At 40.0% G+C, this 18,686-nt stretch overlaps 1 long non-coding RNA gene across 3 annotated transcripts in view; it reads right to left on the bottom strand.

Annotated features, from left to right (window-relative positions):
- Window positions 1–18,686, bottom strand: part of LOC122458212 — a 109,976-nt gene that overhangs the window by 74,292 nt on the left and 16,998 nt on the right. For all 3 annotated transcript variants that reach the window (XR_006278128.1, XR_006278129.1, XR_006278127.1), the window contains exons 2-3: window positions 9,260–9,305; window positions 6,852–7,009 (exon numbers count right to left, since the gene is read on the bottom strand). This is a non-coding gene — a long non-coding RNA (uncharacterized LOC122458212). The remainder of the gene's footprint in view (window positions 1–6,851; window positions 7,010–9,259; window positions 9,306–18,686) is intronic.

Below are 18,686 nucleotides of genomic sequence, written 5' to 3'. Positions count from 1 at the left end.
GAGTGCCTGAACCACTTAGTTTTTGAGCATCAATAACGCATATCAAAATAGGTTACATTCAAGTCACTGAAGCTTCAGTATTCACCCAGTGGATGAATATTCAGCACTGCACATGCACTTATACCATGGTACTAAGTGTTGCAGCCCCAGTTCTCAGCTGCACTGGGGTGACTTCAATCTACTCTGCCATACTCAGAGCTTTAAAGCACACCAAGTCAGCTACAGAAGCATTTTCCCTACACCTCTTCCAGCACAGGAGAGGCAACTGAAGAAGCTTGACGCAGCTGAACCATACTAGCACCACAACAATTATCAGCTGCAAAACAGACCTTGGAAGACAGCATAATTTGGTGCACCCCATAGGCCTGGTTCAGAACCCAGAAGGCCCATGATCACAGGAGCATAAAAGGTTTTTTTGCACATGTGCACATACCCTCCAACCTGCATAAAAAATTACTCAGCTGCTCATGCCCATAGCATGGAGAATATTCACTAGGTACTGCCGAGACATTTCATATGCTTTCCAGAAATGAGTCACATTAGAACTCAAGTCTCCAAGCAGCTTTTCACTTTCAACTACTGTACTGTGCTACCTAGGCACCAATTAATGGTTATACTCTAGACTGAATTAATGGAAATGGATATTCCTTGATGCTTTAACCAAAACTAGCTATGCTTTTTACACAACCGTTATTCATACTGCAGCCTACAAGTGGAAAAAAGCCACACAGAGGAAGGCAATAAGAGAAAAGATATTACTTTTGTGCACCAAGAACACAGCAGCTACCTTTCCTATTTATACACTTCAGCTTTTACAGCACACATCTGAACTTTTTGTTCTTTATGCTGAACTGTTCAAACATTATTGGTCACTAGCTGTGCCTGGCCATCTGGTCCACTGACATAAAAACAAAGTAGGGGGGTACATTATATATGTGTCATCAATCATTGCTACCTACCTCAGTAACTTCGACACAGGGTACTGATTTCTAAGAACACACTACTACTTTAGGTTAGCACTCTCCCAAGGAGTTTTTAAAATACACAATCCATTTCTTTTGTATCTATAATACTGAATGCAAGTTATTCCCTATGCTAAAAATCTGCATGTAACTACAGTAGAACCTCAGAGTTAGACACACCTTAGAAATGGAGGTTGCTTATAACTGAAAAGCTCCGTAACTCTGAACAAGACATTATGGACTCCAGCCTTAGTGAGGAGGGGGAGGGTTGGCGGCTGCAGCCGTAGGGCGAGGGGGATTAGGGCTCCGGGTGAAGGTGGGAGTAAAATCTGAACTTCTGACCCTCACAGTGCCAGGACTTCGGCAGGGGGCTAGGACTTTGACCCTGCAGGGCCGCTGGGGTTCTGGGTGTCAGCCCTATGGCTCTGCTCTCAGTTTCAGAGAGTTGTGGTGTTGCTGGGCTCGGGTCTTCAGCCCTGCAGCTCCATTCCTGGTTTTTGCCCCACAGGTGGTGCTGGGGCACCCAACAGCTCTGCTCCCGGTTTCAGCCAGGGGAGGGGGTTGTGCCGGGGCTGAAACCAGCACTCACCTTGTAAATAAAGCCCTGGCGCCCCCCCGGGGGGGGGGGGGGCAGCTAAAGCCAGGAACGGGCTATGGGGCTAAAACTCCGAGTCCTGGCACCCCCTGTGGGGCTGCAGCTGGGAACAAAGCCAGAAGCCCCAGCGCTCCCCCCAGTCTAAAGGCCTGTGTCCCAATGCTCCAGCGGGTCAGAAACCCTGAACCATACACACCCAACCCCAGAGCCCCGACCCACCCCCTTCCTGCAGCTGCAACCCCAACTTCCCCCACTTGGCTGAAGCCCATAGCCCCAGGCAAATTCCTGAGACAATACACTACTTGTATGTTATCTCCCTGCTACCCGATTACTTACTTCCTGTTCCACATGGTGTCTGGTTGACCGGTAAGTCCCTAGCTCTGATGTTGTTATCTTTGAGGTTCTACTGTACATATAATCCTGGTGTCCGGCAGGATCTAGTTTTCTTTTTAAGATCACTATGTTGCACTGCTGGCTTCAGGCAGCATAGGAACATCAATATGCATATTGCTAAGCATTCCATGCATATAACTATTTTCATTGCACATCTATTCCAACCCATGTACTTTTGTGTGGTGAAAGTAAATAAGGAAGTGTTATTTACTCCTACTCATACCACAAGAACTAGGGGGTATCAAATTAAGTTAATAGACAGCAGGTTTAAAATAAAAAAAGGAAGTATTTCATCACACAGTCAACCTATGGAACTCTTTGCCAGAGGATGTTGTGAAGGCCAAGACTATAATAGGGTTCAAAAAAAGAACTAGATAAATTCCTGGAGGATAGGTCCATCAATGGCTATTAGGCAGGATGAGCAGGGATGATTACCTGTTCATTCCCTCTGGGGCACCTAGCATTGGCTATTGTTGGAAGACAGGATACTGGGCTAGATGGACCTTTGATCTGCCCCAGTATGGATGTTTTTATGTTTTTACATTCTTGGTCTCTGTCATTCACCTTGAAAAAGAGAGAGAAACTATGGGGCTCAAAAGCAGCTGCATTTGCTTTATGGAATCATTTAGAAGTAGCCCATTTTAATTAAATGCCTATTTCAGCCACCTGCTGGTGGTCAAATAGTGCTGAGAAGTGACATTTGTCACACAGGCACCATGGGAGCACATTTTCTGAGATTCTAAACTACAATTTAGGTAATTATTATTCCTGAAAGTGACAGACTAACAGCAGTGGCTAAAACCAGGCAACATTTGTTCGGTATAGTACCAGATTTCCCCCTCAACTCAGACAAGGCTCCTCCTACCTGAGAGGAAATACCCTCCAAACACATTGCCCTCTCTTCTCCTTTCCCATAACAGGAGGGATGATTCCTGTAAACCCCAGTGTGCACTAAGCTAGGGGACAGAGAATCCACCGATACATCATTTTTTATATTTGGGAAGCAGACAGCATTCATTGATTCCATGTGTTTAGTGGGGGGGTCAAAGTTCAGCTATGGTCTTCATGACCAAGCAGCAAAGAACACAACCGGCAGAAGACCAGGCAGAAAAGGGCATGATCTGGATCACCTATGTATGTTAGGCTTAGTTCCTGGTTAACAGGCTTTGGGTAAGTTATTCAAGTCCTGACTAAGCAATTTAACCTTTCATGGAAGGTTTCTAAACTTTGGAGATGCCATTTCAATTAAAGTACAAGCACTCACTGTTTTTCCACATCCTTGACTCCTCCTCAACGGCGCTGGGGAAAAACTTCCAGCAATGCAACTCCACCAGCAGTAGCACCTACTAGGCAGGCCAAAAAAAACCACGAGTGGAAACAAGCTGACAGCATTTTAATGGTCTTAGCAGGTCTGGACAACAGTGGCTAAACCACCAGCACTAGCTTGCATCTTGTCTGCAACTAGAACTCCCACCATAAGCAGAGCTGTACCAGCGGTAGCTATAGTGGATAATACTGAAAGTCTTGGGTAGACAAAAAAAGACTGGTAAATACAACAACATGGGAAAGGTTTAAATTATGCCTAATGGCAAAATATTAACGGTTCCTCTGTCTCTTAACAGGAGAGACTGGGCTTGAAAAACAGTTTCTAAAGAAAAAAACAAGGTTCCAGGAATTTGGATCCTCATATTTATTTGTGGGGGGGGGGGGGGAACATTAATGCATCTTTAAGCCTAATGAAGGTGTTTGTATGTGCATGACATCCTTCATTCAGCATTTTAACTAGAGGAATCAATTACTAACATTAGGTATTCTAATTTCCATTGATTCCAGGAAGCTTTTTTCATTTCTTCATTCTCTCTAAGTGGAATCCCCAAGAAGGTATCTAGGTCAACAGAAGAATTCTTCCATCAACCTACAACTGGTCAACACCAGGGGTTAGGCTGGTGGTATAACTACATCTCTCAAAGGGTTGGATTTTTCATACCCTTGAAAGATGTAGCTATATAATAAATTTCTAGTGTAGACCAGACCAGAGCATCAGGCCTCAAGCTTAGAAACACCATAGATTTCACCAAGCAACAAAATCAGAAGGCACTGCAAATACATTTTACAATATCTGGGAAGAGTTAGAAAACACCCACACTTATATTAGCCAGTTTGGTTTTTTTTTTTTTTTTAATCTCCTTACAAGTAGCGCTCCGAGCACTACATAGACTACAGTCTCCCACAAAAAAATTCCAAGGGAGTAGAAGGGTCCTTTAAGAAGACCCCAGCATGAACTTTCCCTGAAAATGAGTGTCTCGGCAGCAGTACTGGCTGCCAGCAACATCGAGATCTGGGACTAGCCATGCCTCAACTACTTGGAGGAGCCTGGACTTTGGGACCCAGCCCTAAGAATATCCCATTCTTCCAGCAGTCAAGAGCAGACCCACGACAGCCCCAGATACCCTCGTCAACAGTTCTGGACTCCAAGCTGTTCCATGGATTGGAAAATTGACTTGGGTGTGGGAAAGGCTTTTGACACCTTCAAGCACTTTACCAGTGTAACAACAAAGCATATGCTCCATAAATTGATTCCTTTTTTGGCCCTCTTGCATCTCCAGGTACCCACACCTATTGGGGTAGAGCACGCTTGGTACCCTGGTAATCACTCAATTGCAGGCATCCCGCAGGGGGTAGCACCACTTGAAGGAGCTGGGGGAGCTGGGGGCTAATGTGTATTTTTACAAAATATAATTTAATGCTAAATAAAAGAGTAATTAACAATCTATACATAAAGTGGAAAACCTATATCTAAGAGCAGGTAGCATGCCCATGATCACCCTCTGCCCCTGCAGATGCCCCTGTAAATGTTAAAGGTGCATAAAGGGATACAGGTTTGATAGAGAATCTTTCCAATTTTAAAAAAAAGTCTGAACTATTGCAAACATTAAGTTGGACACACTTCCCCATATAATCTTCTTAATGGGACACTAATCCTCCCTCCTAGCTATCATTTGTAACTCTCGCACTGCCTCTTACCTTTGCTAACAACAAACACCAATGATAAACTATAATTAGACAAGGCTCTTTGGGGTAGGGACAGTGTCTACACAGGGCCTAATGCAATGGAGTTCTAAATATGAATGTAGCTTTTGGGTACTACCATAACAGTTAACCCCATTTTGATTATTTTGTTTTTATTCTCTGACAGCCTCTAGAACAGAGAAATGCAAATACCATAATTATAAATTATGGTATGTTTGGACTTCCTTTTGTAAAAACAGGTTTTACAATAAGGAAGCCACCAACAAAACTGGACAAAAAAAAATCTGATTAAAGTCTACTTAAATTGTCAATAGGAAGCAAATCATCCATTTACAGAATGCAGCACTGAACAAAACTACAGCTTTCCTTTCACAGCAAAAATCAATATATACTACAACTCCTCTCAACATCAGTGCATGAAAAATGTCTGACAGTAGCATGTCAACATCAAAATGGGAAAGCTACAGTAGGTACAGGGCTGGATTACCCAATATGCAGACTAAGCACGTGCTTAGGGCACCAGCAAAGCAGGAGCACCAAAGAAAGATTTTTTTGAAAAAATTTGATATTTCAAAAAGCATTGAAGTAGTCATCATGGGAAAAATCTGAACTTTTTAGGCTTCCTTACACTCCACACTCTTCCCCCATTTTTCTGTTCTCTTTTTATTACTTATCCCCACCTGCTCAATCTGTAAATAATAGGAGAAAAGATCCTGGTATGTGGATTGATTTCTGTACCGATGGTGCAGCTTAATGGATAGATCATGGACCAAATGATTGTAAACACCACACTGGGCCATTTGAGAAATCACATCAGACTTTTACCAATGGCAAACAAACAAGATATTGTCCACAAAAAAAAATATTTTTTGGCATGAAAGAGAATGGTGAGAAATACACTCAAGAATGGCTACTGTATTCACCATCAAACAGGTGATGTGTACTGTTTTGTTTGCAAACTTTTTGCATATAAACCCTCAACATCCCGGTTTGCTGTAGATGGATTTAGTGACTGGCAGAATACTGTTTTAATTGAACAACATGAAAATAGCTCTACTCACAGAGATTCAATGTTGACATATTTAAATCGAAGACAGGGCTTTGGATTGACACAAAAATTGGAAAACAAATTAAAGGGGAGCGTGAATACTGGCAACATGTTTTGCAGTGTGTTATAGTTTTATGCAAACATTAGCTGAATGTGGTCTGCCTTTCTGGGGATCAAATGACACATTTGGATCATCGCAGAATGGAAATTTCTTGGGATTGTTGGCGCTTGTGCCTCAGTTTGACCCATCTCAAAATATGGGAATGCTGGCAAAGGTAACCCATCATACTTATCCAAGCCAATATGTAATGAACTCATTGGTCTAATGAGTGACAAAGTTCGTTCAGCTATTGTGAATGAAGTAAGTACTGCTGGGTACTTCGTTTATCTGTCGACTCTACACCTGATCTTTCACATATTGATCAATTGAGCATTGTACTAAGATGTGTGTCTCCTACAGATGGAAAACCAGTTGAACGATTTATAGCATTCCTCAGTTTGAAAAGCCACATTCCTCAGTTTGAAAAAAGTGTAGAAATGGCAAATCAAGTACTGCATTATCTGTGCCAAGTTTGCAAAACAGAGTTCAATCTTATGACAATGCTGCCAACATGTGCAGACCCCTGTCAATCATTAGCAGACCACTTACACACTTTGAGAAATGATTTCGAAAGATTTGAAGACATATCAAAAGATATCTTGCCTGATACCAAACTACAAAGAAGCCCAGTCCCGCAAGCGAATCAGGAAAAAACAAGCAAATGATAGCAGTGCAACAGAAACAGCATTGAATCCTAGAGACAAATTTCATGTATCTACTTACCATGCTATAATTGATACATTTGAAGCTCATATGAAGAGGAGAACTGAAGTATCAAGTAGATTTTCTTTTCTAAATTATATTGACTTATCTGACAAACAGCATTCACAAGGTTCCCAAAAGCTAGTTGACTCATACCCTGTTGACTTGAACGTGAATCTCTGTGGAGAAATACAGCAGTTCCACTGTTAAATGTGCGCAAAGTTTAATGAAACAGGAAAAATGAAATTCTGTCACATTGATCTTCATGACACAATATTGAAAGACGGAATACAATGTGTATTTCCAAATATAGAGATTGTACTACGTATTTTTCTAACATTGATGATTACTAACCTCTCTGCAGAATGCTCTTTTTCTCAGCTGAAAAGCATAGAAAACCCTCAGAGAACAATGTGTCAGGACAGACTTGATTCACTTTCCCTATTGTGTATGGAAGCGGACAGGCTTCTTCGAGTCAGCTTCGATGAACTTATCCAGAATTTTGCAATCAGAAAATCTAGAAAGAAGCTATTTTAATTTCAGCATACATGTAAGTTGTGTCATTTTGAAAAATAAAATTTTATGGTATTGTTTTTATTTTGAATTACATATGGGGGCACCATAATCTTTTCAGTACTTAAGGCCCCTAAAAGGTCTTAATCCGGCCCTAAGTATGTAAGTCACATGGGTAAAGTTAAAGCCAATGAAATGGGAATTTAAAAAGCCAGTTCACCCTCATTAAGCCTGAAGTTTCAATAGAGGTTAGACTGGGATTTTCTACAATATGTATAGTGTTATTTCAGCTTTATTCTTACATAAACTTATTCCCTTTCTAGCAGATTTTTCATGTGGATTATCTGGAGCATCGTCTTCGCAAATCCATGGCTTCACTGAACCTGAACCAAGACAATGTAGGTTTCCCATACCAAAGTACTAATGTGCCTCAAGCAGGACCTATAGAGACCAACTCCAGGGATGAAGGATAGTTCTGTCTCTATACAATTCAATTCCTGGCCTACCTGCTTAGGCTGCTAATTGTAATATTAGCATACCCATTATCACAGAAAAAAAATTAAGTGGACAAAGCCACGTGTCCACTAGAAACTGAATCAAGCATACTAAAAGGTAACCTGCAAAGTTGGCTTGTATCCTTTGCTTCCTTAAGAGGGACAGCTTGAATTTCTAATGTAAAATAACTTAAAAAATTCAAATTCTACCTAGCTATGAGAGAGTCTCCCAGGCTAAGAATGAATGAATTCATGACTATCAAATTCAGGGCCATGAAAAATGCATCACGGACCATGAAATTTGGTCTTTCGTGTACTTTAACCCTATATTATAAAGATTTCACAAGGGAGACCAGCATTTTTCAAATTGAGAGCCCCCACCCAAAAGGGGGAAATGAGGGGTTGCAAGGTTATTTTAGAGGGGGTTGCAGTATTGCCACCCTTACTTCTGCGCTGCCTTCAGAGCTGGGTAGCTGGAGAGCAGCAGGTGCTGGCCAAGCATCTACCTCTGATGGCAGCACCCCGCCAGCAGCAGCGCAGAAGTAAGGGTGGCAATACCATACCATATCATTCTTACTTCTGCACTGCTGCTGGTGGCAGCGCTGCCTTCAGAGCTGGTCGCCTGGCCAGCAGCTGCTGCTCTCCTGCACTGCTTTCAGAGCTCGGTGGCTGAAGCAAGGGTGGCAATACCGCAACCCCCACTACAACAACTTTGCCCCCTCCCGCCATCCCCTTTTGGATCAGGACCCCTACAGTTACAACACTGTAAGTATCTAAAATCATGAAATTTACTTTTTTTTTTTAAATCCTGTGACCATGAAATTGACCAAAATGGACAGTGAATTTGGTAAGGCCCTATTCATGATAATAGAGAGCTAAAGCCAAGCAATAGGAAGGCCAGGAATTTTGATCTGAAAATTAAACTGTTACCACCACTTATTTTACTTCAATGCCTAATTAACGTTTTGGGAAAGGAATGACTGTTAAAAGATTCAAACACTGCCACTCCTTCAGTTAAGGTGCAAGAGCTCACAATACACACCGAATAGCCCAGCAAAAGTCCGAGAAGAGCAGCTTTCACACTGCTGGTAAAAAAAAAAAAAAAAAAAAACAAACAAACAAACAGCATACCTCAAACACTAGGCCCTGCCTGCTTACCAAACAAAAAAGTGCACAAATTTTTGTTTTTTGAAGAGGCCTTTGCAGGTCACTTTTAAAAAGGGATACCATCAAACTCTGAGCAGTTTTACATAGGAGGTATTACAAGTCACATCAAGATTACTATTTAACTCAAAGTATAGAAAAATAATTTCTCTGTTTACTCTGTGCTTTTGACTGCACTTGATATCAGTTTATCAAGGTATATTATCTGATGCCATTTTTAGCTTTTCTTAATTGACTAGATTTTAAGACATCGCTTACCTTTAATTCACTTATCACTCAACATCTGACAGACTTCAATCACCACCTACAAGGAGGATTAAAGCTCTAGCTTAGACATGCGAGTTAAATAAATTTCTGTGATCCATCCTGCCCCCATTAATGGGTTGTACATTAAGTTGTACACAGCTACATTTATAGCTTTTCATACTAGTTAACTGTGTACATACAGACATGCACGCCTCTTAAATTCAACTTTCCTTCCTGGAGGCTAGAAGTAGAGTGTCACAGCAGTTTAAGCTTTGTGTTGTTCCTTTTCACTTCTGTCTGTTGCAGTATACCAAAATATCTGTAAAGTCATACATTCGTGTTCTGTTTGTATATTCTTTTGCTGCATTATTTGCAGACACCTTTGTATGTTCCAGATTAGCATGAAGACCCAAAGGAGGTAATCTTTTTGGGTGATAAACCAGAAGGAACAGCTTAGATTTCATGTTCCACAGCCATTAGTTACTAAATCTAATATCAGAGATTCCAGGAAGCTGCAAAACAGAAAACCCTTTGCTTTATGAACCCAATTTCTGTTTTACTCTGAAAAAAGGGGGTGGATAGGGATACAATGTACTTTCAAAATCTTGTTTTTTTATGATAATCTGGAGACTTATTGCTGTCACTATGAACACACTATGATTAATATGTAACATTATGATGAAAGGAACAGCCTAGAAATTGAGATTAACAACCATTGCTTATACTATGACACCTTTCTCTAATACCACAATGAAAATGTATAGCTAGTTATGCTACAGTACAGAAGACAAATGACTCCTTAGGACTTCATTTCAGTATTTTCTTAAAATGAAATTTACATTTTAGCAATATCCTTATTATGCAGTAATCACAACACAAATATGCTTCTTTAGCTATAAAAGACATCTGCATTCAAAGCATGCTCAGGCTAAAAAGATGTAGACTCCAGAAAAATGAAGACTCTTCTGCTATGAAATGGAAATGAGGGACAGAAATGAAGAGAGGCAGAGGCAGTATTTGCATGTATAACAGCGAGTGAAAACGTAGGTCATCTCGCTCAATCCAACAAGAAGCTAGTATATTTTAGTGGTTTGAAAATTATGGCATGTAAGCAAGTTATCAAACTGCAGTGTGGAACTAAATCCATCTTGGTCAAAGTGAAGCATCATATTTACTTCTCTCTTAAGCAAATAGTTCTCTACTCTCAAAAGATTGCCTCAATTCAAAGTACAGTCAAGTATTTATGAATCACACTTTGAAATGGTATGAAGTTTTTATTGCTCCAATTTACCATTTACCAGTACTACATAGTATTCCACATCAATAAAACAGATGAGCACAGTATAACAAAATCATCTGTATTCAAATATTATAAGAGCACAATGTGACAGTATGAAAATACACCTGCCAGAACTGAAGCACTACTAAGTGCTCACTTCTTGTATCTCATGAGCTAACCTATCTCAGTATTGGCTGTTGTGCCCAAGTGCATCAACAGTATTTGAGTTCACAAGGTACAATGTGCACCAGGTAATTAAGATTACATCCCCTTGAATACTAGGCTTTCAACATTAAAATGAAACTATCACTTTCACCTGCACAGGAAACGTGCATGCACACGTTTTCAATTTTGATGTAAGCAATGTCCAAAACAGAACTACTAGGACACTACAGAGGAAGAACTGGAAGATATTAGCACCCTCTCCATTTTTCACCATCTTATTAGTGCAGGTCCAATAACATTAGCAGTTACATATTTTTAATATGGCAATACTTCATAGTAGTCCAGAAGTCCAAGCTTAAATTAGTGCATCACTAGAACTATATACAGAGAAGTAGTATCATCCCCTCTGCAAAGCAGTTGCAGATATTTGGGCCTTACAGGTTGGTTCCCCACTGGATGAGAAGTCAGCAATCTGGAGTCTGGGTATTTTATTAGTGAAACTGTTTTTCCTATGTACACCAATCCCTGAATGAATGAGGTGCGAGAGCACACAGGCAAAAATCTCAGTCCAAAACACCAATGCCTGGTTAGAGAAGTTATGGCAAACAGCTTCCCCCAAATAACCTATATCACAAAACTAACAATATGACACTTTCCCCCCAAGTCTGTCCACTGCTTGCACATTGAGAGAGAACTTGTAAAATTATATGTAACAGCACCATCTGGTGACTCCCACCATAACAAATGGAAATTCCACTGGGGGGCAAGGGGAAGGAAAATTCACTCATTGAGTTTGAAGCATTTTTTTTTTTAAAGCTGTCACAGACTTTTCCTTCCTTTCTATAGTTGAAGGAGACTGCACTATGCTGTGCTCACCAGCAAAAAAATGCTCCCAAGAAATGCTGATCAGAAAAAAGTCTGCTGAATAATTCCTTGAAGTCATGTACAAATAAAGCAGAGGAGTGGCGACCAATGAAAGTTCAGTACTGGTCATTTCTTATTCTTCCTTGATAACCATTCAGCCACTAAGAAGTGATTAGGTCAGACAGAGGTTTTTCCCCAGAGATTTGGTTTCAAAATAGAGGAATAGTAAGAGCAATAACTTAATTTAATTGCTCGGCAGATGTTAAAATTATAAAGCGATCTATACAAACTTGAAGTCAATGACAGTGCCAATGGATGAACCATACAGTGTTTCCACAATGACCGAGGAAAATGCTTTTTTGCTAAAGAACACTGACACCATGGCAACAAATTCTGTGTCCCACAAATGGAAGAAGTTTGTAAGATTAGAATTACAATTTAAATAGCTCATTTTAATATTTACTTTAAGTTAGCCTTTCAGAGAAGGCAACATATACACAAAACATATGCCACCTCCAAAAGGATTTCTGTCCTTCGGTTTTTCTCTCTTTTTGGGGGGGGGGAAGGGGGTTAAACACCTAATGAAGAATACAGAAATAGTATACAAGGATACTAAAGACCCAAGGAAATTGAGGCTATAGTACTTCATTTTACTTATATAGCACCTTTGAACCAAAGGGCTTGATAGGTTTAACAGAAGGACAAGATCTAGAATTCCTTTTGGATATAATATTTGAGTCACCTTGTGCTGGCACATACAGGATGGCTCTGAACACAGTGGCTTGAATGGAAACTTGATCAGATATGACCTGACGTACTTGCTACCTGATTTCTACTCACTAAATTAACTGGATTAGTCCATTTCCTAGTGGACAAGCATGCATGCACATCACTAAAACTACAAGCACAACTGGCACACTTGATGGGCAGAGAGGCCAAAGATTGAATGTACATGGAGAATTAACTAAGCTCTCACCCCAAGAGTAATCTCAATAGGTAAGAGCTAAGGCCCTACAGCAGTGGAAAGTGTCAAAGCTTGCAGCACTGCTGTCTATTGTGCAGTTGTTTTGCATCTAGGGGACTTCACTCTGGCATGCTTCATAAACAATAATATTCATATAAAAATTGTAAAGACAAAAGAACTGTAGCCAGCTGAAGTCTCCCATTTCCCAGACAAGATATTTTTTAAAAAAATGCCCTTCATGTTACTGCAAAAAGTAAATTGCTACAAAGATTTAAGGCAATTTGTATTTCTTTAGGAATAAGCCTTACATGGAAGTGAGGATTTCAAAAGTATTGTGTAGAGAAAAATATGTTTCCAGACCTCTCCACAGAAACTCAACTAACATGACAAAAAAACTAAATTTTAATAATTGATTTGTCAATTACTGGTTCAGTTAAACAGCCCTTATAAGCTCTGAAAAGATAGTTGCTTTAACAATGGGCTATCTTGAAATGCTGCCCCATACCCCACAAGGAGGAAAGACCTCAGGCAAAAAAGTATGTGATACTTGACTCAGGAGGATTTAAGTTGTTCCTGTATGATCTCTTACAATCTCCCCCATTCTGGGTTTGCCCTGCAATAACTGCTGGAGAGCTCCCCAACTGGCATGGCCTGCAATCACTGGTTCTCCATCAACGGTTCTCTTGCATCCACATTAAAACATTGGTATCATTTCCTCAATTTGACCAGTGTGTGGGTGTGAAATTCCAGGACAGCATATGCTCAGAAAATTACAGTTATCTGTATTTACAGACTGCTTCAGAATCTGGGTTTTCTTTGCCAGTATTAAGAACAAGCCTCAGTGCTCTACATGAGGGCACTGGAATTTAAATATACAATAACACCGTAAATAAAAGGAAACAAATTCCTTAAGGAAAACCTCTAAGTATGCCAGATCAGTTCTCAGTAGTAGTTGCTCTACTTTGAGCAGAGATAAATATTTATAGTCTGGAACAGAGAAACAACACCTTATGTTGCAATACTAGGAATGCAAGTCCCATCAGTCTTTAATATACTTTAAAATCCCAGGCTCTTTAAAGAGTGAGAGTACTTGAAAATGCATACATTAAAAATTACCCATTACTCGCAACTTTGGTACTTCTAGTACCAAAAAAAAAAAACAAAAAAAAAAAAAAAAAAAAAAAAAGTACAATTATGCAGGGAGTTTGTCTAATATGCACTAAAAACTTAGAACTGATCTTCATGAGGGGGGACCTCATCACTCAAGGAATGTTACACACACTTCTCAAAAGTGATGTTATATATATAGACACACCCCGCTCTAATGGTTAGTCTTATCTGTTTATAGCTTCAACTCATTCCTCTTTAGAGCTTCCCCTTAATTTTGAAATCATTCATTGCTCCGAATCAGACTATTAGGGATTGGAAGAGACCTCAAGAGGTCATCTAATCCAATCCCGTGCTCAAAGCAGTACCAACACCAATTAAATCATCCCAGCCAAGGCTTTGTCAAGCCGCACTTAAAAACTGCTAAGGATGCAGATTCCACCACCTCCCTAGGTAACCCATTCCAGTGCTTTACCACCCTCCTAGTGAAATAGTGTTTCCTAATATCCAACCTAGACCTCCCACACTGCAACCTCAGACCATTGCTTCTTGTTCTGTCTTCCGCCAAAACTGAGAATAGCTGAGCTCCATCCTTTTTGGAACCCCCTTTCAGGTAGTTGAAGGCTGCTATCAAATCCCCTCTTACTCTTCTCTTCTGCAGACTAAAGAAGCCCAGTTCTCTCAGCTTCTCCTCATAAGTCACGTGCCCCAGCCACCTAAGCATTTTCGTTGCCCTCCGCTGGACTCTCTCCAATATGTCCACATCCCTTCTGTAGTGGGGAGGGGGACCAAAACTGGACACAATACTCCGGGTTTGGCCTTACCAGTGCCGAACAGAAGGGAATAATCACTTCCCTCAATCTGCTGGCAATGCTCCTACTAATACAGCCCAATATGCAACTCATTTCCAGCTTCTCATCCACTGTAATCCCCAGGTCCCCCCAGAATTGCCACTTAGCCAGTCAGTCCCCAGCCTGTAGCAGTGCATGGGATTCTTTCTTCTTAAGTGCAGGACTCTGCATTTGTCCTTGTTGAAACTTATCAGATTTCTTTTGGCCCAATCCTCCAATTTGTCTAGGTCACTCTGGACCCTATCCCTATCCTCCAGTATATCTACCTCTCCCCCCAGCTTAGTGTCATCTACGAACTTGCTGAAGAGTGCAGGCACTAGATTTTTCTGTTCCAGAACTATGCTGAATTAGGCCTTCCGAGCTTGTCCTTCCTGACCAGGGTCAGTGCACCCAAATCCAATACCCCTTTCAAACACATCTGATTGTGCATCCTTTTTGGCAATTCAGTGTATGGTTCCTCAGACCCACTGCTCCCTGGGGTTCCTTTTAGCAGCCTTTCTAAGCCAGTTCATTTCCCTAGAACGAAGAAAGGGATGTGGAGAGCATTATACATGATCCAAGAATTGAAAGTAGTGTCCAACTGTACTACTACACTATCTCATTAATATGGTATGACAGTTCCCATGCCGTCAAACTCTTACACAAAAGTGCTCAGCAAGTACTGCATCGAACACAGGGGAATTATATCAGATCTTGTCTTGACAGATAAAGAAGAACTGATCCCAGAACTAAAAAGTTAATGCTAGCTTAGGTACAAGTGACTGACTTGATCACATTTACATGCAAACAGAATGAAGTCTAGACCAGTGATATATATTACTTAGTGGAATAAAAGGGCCAATTTCACAAAGCTGAAAACAATTATGAGCCAAATCAGCTGGGAGGAAGAATTTAAATCAGAAAAATATCAATGATAGTTGGGAGATATACAAGAATACTATATTAAATGCCCCAAAAGCCACAATCCCACAGTTGAGGAAGGCGGCCATATTAGTTAAAAACATCCTGCTTTAGATGGAAAGTGAAGGCAGCTATAAAAAAAAAAAAATCTATTTTATATACAAGATTGAAGAAAAGGAAAGTTGATAGTAGTGAATATAAACTAAAAGCTAGGAACTGTAGAAAATTATGGGAAGCAGAGGGACATATGGCCAGCAGAGTTAAGGACAATAAGAAATTAGGAACAAAAAGAATCCTGCTAATGGTACTGATCCATTACTAGATGGAAATGCTATAAATTTTAACACTTCTTCCTTTTCTGCATTCATAACCTATATTACCCTCCTTAAATTCTTTAATAAATCAACCCAGATAGGTTTATGGAAAACAGATCCTGTCAAACTTGATATCTTCTTTTGATGAAATTACAAGGTTGGTTGAAAAAAGGTAATAGTACTGATGTAATATATTTAGCCTTTTGTAAGACATTTGACTTGGTACCCAACGACCTTTTGATTAAAAAACTAGAAACATCTAAAATTAAGATGGCACACATTAAATGGATTAAAAGCTTGCTAACTAATAGGTCTCAAAATGTAACTAATTGGAATCATCATACAGTGGGTGTGTTTCTAGGGGGGGTTCTTGGGGCAAGGATTGCTTCTTGGCCCTACGCTATAACATTTTTATCAGTTACCTGGAAGAAAAAGTCATTGAAAGTTTGCAGAGGACAAAAATTGGAGTGGTAAATAATGAGGAGGACAGGTCACTGATACAGAGCAATCTGGATCCATTGGTAAGCTAAGGGTAAACAAACAATATGCATTTTCATATGGCTAAATATAAATGTATACATCTAGGAACAAAGCCATACTTGCAGGATGGGAGGCTAACCTGGGGTGCAGACTCTGAAAAAGATTTGGAGGTCGATCAGCTGTACATGAGCTCTCAGTGCAATGTTGTGGCCAAAAGCGTTAAGTGTGATCTTTGGTTGCATTAACAGGGGAATCTTGAGTAGGATTAGAGGTTATTTTAACTCTGTATTTGGCATTGGTGTGACCACTCTTGGAATCCTGGGTCCAGAATGCAAGAAGGATGTTGAATAAATTGGAGACAGTTCAGAAAAGAGCCACAAGAATGATTAAAGGATTATAGAACTTGCTTTATAGTGATAGACTCAAGGAGCTCAATCTATCTAGCTTAACCTTTCTTTGTTAAGGGGTGCCTTGATCCCAGTCTATTAGTACCTATGTGGGGAACAAACATTTAATAATGGGCTCTTCAATCTAGCAGCAAAAAAGTATCCTTGGATCCAATGCCAGGAAGTAGAAGCTAGACAAATTCAGATGGGAAATAAGGTGTGCATTTTTAATGGTGAGAATAATTAACCATTGGAACAATTTACCAAGGGGCATGGTGGATTCTCCATCTCTGCATTTTAAAATCAAGATAGAACCTTTCAGAAAAACATTCTATGGCCTATGGTATACAGAAGGTCAGACTAGATGATTAACGTGGTCCCTTTTGGCCTAGAAAACTATGATTCTATAGCACATACATCAGATAAATCTCTCAAATAATTTTGCTTCTATCACCATTTTATAATTAGATAGTTGCATTATTAATGCAACATTAATGTATGCATAGCATTGTCTTTGTGCTTACCTATGTACAGAGTGGATTGGAACTTTATTTCAAATACTGAATACATGGAGTAAGCATGATCTAGTGCAGTGGCTCTCAACTTTTCCAGACTACTGTAGCCCTTTCAGGAGTCTGATTTGCCTCGAGTAACCCCAAGTTTCACCTCACTTAAAAACTACTTGCTTACAAAAATCAGACAAATACAAAAGTGTCACAACACACTATTACTGAAAAATTGCTTATTTTCTCTTTATCATATAATAAAATTGGAATAGAAATATACTTACATTTCAGTGTATACTATATAGAGCCCTATAAACAAGTCATTGTCTGAAATTTTAGTTTGTACTGGACTTCGCTAGTGCTTTTTACACAGCCTGTTGTAAAACTAGGCAAATATCTAGATGAGTTGATGTACCCCCTGGAAGACCACTGTGTACCCCCAGGGGCACATGTACTCCTGATTGAGAACTACTGATCTAGTGGTTGTACCAGGGGATTTGGTGTCAGGAGTCTTGTATTCTCTATCTGACTGCCACTAGCTCAATTTCTTGCCTTCCTGCTTCCTTGTTCATGTAACGGTATGTATGCCATCTGAGTTTTATGGCATCCTTATAAAAAAGTCTCCATCATTAATGTAAGGACTTTTGTTTCCTTACTTTTGACTTATTTTCTCCTAAAACACAATCCTCTTGCATACATTTTGCACTTTTCCTCCCTAGGAATTCAATTACACTATGACCACTATTACTGAGATTCAAATATAATGATTTCTTAGGCAACTTCTAAGTTTTCCATTTTGGTCTATTGTGCCAGGATTTTTCCACTTTGTTTGCAATGTAGTAATTTCAAATTAAACAACAACATTTTTAATATTACAACAATATTCTGGACAATGGCCATGTAGGATGAAGTCTAGATCCAGTCATGCAGAAAAAGCACCAATCTAGTGCTCTACTGTTACTGCCTGCTCTCGAATATTCACTGTTATCGTCCATGATGTTTTTTTTCCCCCCAGTCCACCTTCAAGCCCATACAGAATAGCCTGATGTGGCTGGAAACATCTCTACTTGGGACATTCGCTCACATTTGCATCAAGTGTTGGACTTTGTTTTGTTTCACAAGCATATGAGCTTGTTTTGCTCAAGTTTTGTGGCACAAAACAAAATCCATATACTTGAATCTGCCACTGAACATCAGATTCACCAGCTACAGCAAATCACCATTTACATATTTAAAGGTTGCGACTCTACACAGTTGTTTGATAAAAAGAGAATTGGCCATTATGGTAAACACACAAACTGATAAATGACTTTACACAGGTATTAAGTGAGGAGGAAAAATGTCCCTACCATTAGCGTTGCCCTAAAATGATACATAAAAAGAAAAACCTTGGCCCATCTCAAGCAACTCTGCACATGCATGTTAAAGAAAGCTTTCAACCACCAGGCCACACGTAGTGAGTCATCACTACTGAGCCTGATAAGTGCTACTGAGCCATACCCGAGCCCGACTGACATGGAGCCCTCAGATAATCAACCAGGCCAATCTACAAGTGAAGATTTAACTAGATGACCTCAAGGCCAGGGATATAGGATCCCCATGAGAACAGCCATTCTAGGTTGT

The sequence above is a fragment of the Dermochelys coriacea genome, chromosome 11, assembly GCF_009764565.3.
Source record: "Dermochelys coriacea isolate rDerCor1 chromosome 11, rDerCor1.pri.v4, whole genome shotgun sequence".
Classification (NCBI taxonomy): domain Eukaryota; kingdom Metazoa; phylum Chordata; order Testudines; family Dermochelyidae; genus Dermochelys; species Dermochelys coriacea.
The sequence above is the reverse complement of the archived record's forward strand: the minus strand, read 5'-3'. Positions and strand labels throughout refer to the sequence as shown.